Source organism: Hyperoodon ampullatus (assembly GCF_949752795.1).
Source record: "Hyperoodon ampullatus genome assembly, chromosome: 6".
In the NCBI taxonomy this organism is placed as follows: domain Eukaryota; kingdom Metazoa; phylum Chordata; class Mammalia; order Artiodactyla; family Ziphiidae; genus Hyperoodon; species Hyperoodon ampullatus.
This window is the reverse complement of record NC_136919.1, coordinates 121142420-121146718: the sequence shown is the minus strand read 5'-3', so window position 1 is coordinate 121146718 and position 4299 is coordinate 121142420. Positions and strand designations below refer to the sequence as shown.

The window sequence follows — 4299 nt, the reverse complement described above, 5'->3', positions numbered from 1 at the left end:
CGCACCACGCATCCGCGCACCACGCGTCCGCGCACCACGCGTCTGCGCACCAGACGTCCGCCCACTACGTGTCCGCGCACCACGCATCCGCGCACCACGTGTCCGCGCACCACGCATCTGCGCAGCAGACGTCTGCCCACCACGTTTCCGCGCACTACGTGTCCGCCCACCATGCGTCTGTGCACCAGGCGTCCGCCCACCACGTGCTCGCGAACCACGCGTCTGCGCACCAGGTACCCGCCCACCACGTGTTCGCCCACCACCTGTCCGCGCACCACGCCTCAGCGCTGCCATGCTTCTACTTGGCGTGGGAGGCGGATGCGCCCAGGGCTTGCCCTTCCTGAGTTGTCACCTACGTATATTTGGTTTCCCTCTTACCCGGGCTGCTGTAATTTTAAACCCCGGAGCCCAAGGCCTGTATTTATACAGAAATGCGTTTCTCGAGGCCACCGTGCCTACCTTTGGGTCGCCTCTTGAAGTATTTGTGTCGTTTGCAGGGGAGTCACCGTTTTAATTTTGTGTGTGTGTGTGTGTGATTCAACGCATAATGGCATTAAAATTTTTAAATACACACAGGAAAACAATGCTACATCTTGTTAAAAGCCACCCTCATACTTAAAGACATACCAGACACGTTAGAATGGAAGGGAGGGAACGAGAATGGAGACAAGGGACGAGAGGAGAGAGTCCTCGTTCTGATCAGTGATTACAGGGTGCTGTGAAGTCATTGGGAAAGAGTAACTCCATTCTGGGACCTTGAGAACAAGAATATAAACGGACAGTCAAATGGGTTAATAATATAAGTTGATCAGGAAGGAGCTCCCTGAAGAAATGGCATTTCACTTGAGACTTGAAGGATAATGGTTCCTGATCTCAGGTGGTACATTTTCTTTCATTTTTTTTTTTTTTTTTTTGGAGTACAATTGCTTTACAACGTTGTGTTAGTTTCTGCTGTACAATGAAGTGAATCAGCTATATGTATATCCCCTCCCTCTTGGACCTCCCTCCCACCCACCCCCAGCCCACCGTTCTAGGTGGTCACAGAGCACTGAGCTGTGCGCCCTGTGCTCTACAGCAGGTTCCCACTAGCTATCTGTTTTACACATGGTAGTGTATGTCAAACCTAATCTCCCAATTCGTCCCACCCTCCCCTTCTCCCCCATGTCCACATGTCCGTTCTCTACATCTACATCTCTATTCCTGGCCTACAAATAGGTTCATCTGTACCATTTTTCTAGATTCCACATATATGTGTTAATATACGATACTTGTTTTTCTCTTTCTGACTTACTTCACTCTGTATGACAAACTCTGGGTCCATCCACATCTCTACAGATGACCCAATTTCATTCCTTTTTATGGCTGAGTAATATTCCATTGTATATATGTGCCACATCTTCTTTATCCATTCATCTGTCATTGGACATTTAGGTTGTTTCCATGTCCCGGCTATTATAAATAGTGCCACAATGAACACTGGGGTACATGTGTCCTTTTAAATTATGGTTTTCTCAGGGTACATGCCCAATAGTGGGATTGCTGGGTCTTACGGTAGTTCGGTTTTTAGTTTTTTAAGGAACCTCCATACTGTTCTCCATAGTGGCTGCACCAATTTACATTCCCACCAACAGTGCAAGAGGGTTCCCTTTTCTCCACACCCTCTCCAGCATTTATTGTTTGTAGACTTTTTGATGATGCCCATTCTGACCAGTGTGAGGTGGTACCTCATTGTAGTTTTGATTTGCATTTCTCTAATAATTAGTGATGCTGAGCATCTTTTCATGTGCCTCTTGGCCATCTGTATGTCTTCTCTGGTGAAATGTCTATTTAGGTCTTGCACCCATTTTTTAATTGGGTGGTTTGTTTTTTTGATATTGAGCTCCATGAGCTGTTTGTATATTTTGGAGATTAATCCTTTGTCCGTTGCTTCAGACCAGGACAGCTGAAAATTAACAGACTCCCAGGGAGGGCGTTGAGAGCCTTGAGAGCCTGCAGTTTGGCAGTCTCTTGGGAGCCAGCCCCGAACTCCTCTCTCTGGTCCTCGGAGCCCCCTCCAGCTTCTCTGAGCTTCAAGCCACAGCTCCAAGCAGAGCCCCTGTTGTCCTGTGTGGTCCCGCTAAGAAGTCCTCCTGGCAGGTCTGGGAGCGGTCGGGGCTGGGGAGATGAGCGCTGCTGCCAGCGGCTACCCCACGCCCCCCGTGTGTGGGTAACCTACACTCGCACATCACTGAGGCCTCGCTGTGAGCAAAGTTCAGCCCCGCAGGGCCTGTGCTGTCCGTCTGTGTGGGCCACTCCCTGGGGTCTGCCTGCGTCCACTTCCAGCAGCCGGCTGAGCGGGCCTTGGAGACCACAAACTTTGATGTGAGTAAGGGACAGCTGACCCGTATCACGTGGCCTCAGGGGATCCCTCTTTGAGAAAACCTGGCGTGGGAAACGTCTTCATCAAGACCCTGGACAAATCTATATGTATCAAGGCACTTCGTGATTCTTTTTCTGCTTTTGGAAACATTCTGTCCTGCAAGGTAGGGTGTGATGAGCCCGGCCCTAAGGGTCATTCCTTTGACCCAAGAGGCTGCCGACAAAGCCATCGAGAAGACGAAGGGCATGACCCTCAGTGACCACAAAGTGTCTGTAGGCAGATTCAAGTCTCGAAAAGAGCGGGAAGCCAAGCTTGGAGCCAAAGCCAAGGAATTCACCAACGTTTACATCAAAAACTTTGGGGAAGAGGTGGATGATGAGAGACTGAAAGAGCTATTCAGCCAGTTTGGTAAAGACCCTAAGCGTCAAGGTAAGTGAGAGATCCCAGCAGGAAATCCAAAGGCTTTGGCTTTGTGAGTCACAAAAAACACCAGGATGCCAATAAGGCCTTGAAAGAGACAAATGGAAAAGCAATCAGTGGGAAAGTCATTTTCCTCGGCCGTGTGGCCGTGCACAGAAGAAAGTGAATCGGCAGGCCCCATTAAAGTGGAAATTTGAACCGCTGGAACAGCAGAGAATTAGTCGCTGTCGGGGTGAATCTCTACATTAAGAACTTGGATGACATCAGTGATGATGAGAAGTTCAGGAAGAGTTTCCTCCTTTTGGATCAATCACCAGTGCTAAGGGGGACGCAGGAGGATGGGAGAAGCAAGGATTTGTCTTTGTCTGCTCCACATGCCCCCAAGAGGCAAGCAGAGCCGTCACTGAGCGGATGCCTCGTGGGCTCCAAGCCACTGTGTGTCACCCTGGCCCAGAGAAAGGCTCACCTGACCAACCAGTGTAAGCAGCACGTGCCAGGGATGAGAGTGCCCCCCACCAATGCCATCTGAAATCAGTCCCAGCCTGCCTCTGGGGGCTACTTTGTGCCAGCAGTTCCACAGGCTCAGGAAAGCCCTCCGTGTTACACACCAAACCATCTAGCACAGATGAGGCCTAATCCACGCTGGCAGCAAGGCTTCCAAGGAATGCCAAGTGCTATATGCCAGTCTGGGCCTCATCCATCTGGCTCCATCTGGGTCTGAGTGCCCCAGACTGCTTGGCTATGGACTTTGGTGGCTAGCGCTGCCTAGCAAGGTCTGACTGACAGCTGCCCGTCTGGAGGCGATCCCCCGGCTTTGCAGAACTTACCACCTCGTGCTGCGGGTGCTGCTGCTACTTCTCGGGCTGCTGCACCTTACAAGTCCACCGCAAGGGTATCTCTCACCCTGCCGTACAGCCTCTGCAGACACGCCAGCCTGCAGTCCACGCGCAGGGCCAGGAGCCGCTGAGCGCACCCACGCTGGCCGCCGCGGCAACCACACCCCTCCACCCCGCCAGGAGTGGAAGCAGGTGCTGCGCGGGTGGACGTTTGCTCCGGCTCATCCGGACGTGCACCCAGAAACCCCCTTATGAGGGAGGGAGTGGGCACTCAGTGGTGCACTAGGACCGTCGGTGGCGCTGGAGAACATCTGTTTCCTTGATCCGAGTGGTGGTTACGCAGTGTTTGCTATATGTTCAGTCACTAAGCTGTGTCTGTGATTTGTTTATTTTTCTTTATGTGTCTTAAATTTCATCTTTTATCAATAATTTATGTTAAAAGTTTAAAAATAAGAACCACGTCAGAGCACAGAGGATTTTTAGGGTAGGGTAACAATTCTGTATGATACTACAATGATGGATAGATGTTATACATTTGTCAAAACTCACAGAATATACAACACCACAGGTGAAACTTAGTGTAAACTATGGATTTTGAGGGATACTGTGTGTCAATGTAGGTTTGTCGTTTGTAACAAACATACCACTCTGGTGCAGGGTGTCGAGAATGGAGGTGGTTGTACA

At 50.5% G+C, this 4299-nt stretch overlaps 1 pseudogene across 1 annotated transcript; it reads left to right on the top strand.

The window, feature by feature from the left end:
- The first annotated feature begins 2162 nt into the window (after window positions 1–2162).
- Window positions 2163–3901, top strand: LOC307054905 (polyadenylate-binding protein 4-like; annotated as a pseudogene). The gene has a single exon. The product of its transcript is annotated as a polyadenylate-binding protein 4-like (transcript).
- Window positions 3902–4299: the final 398 nt, after the last annotated feature.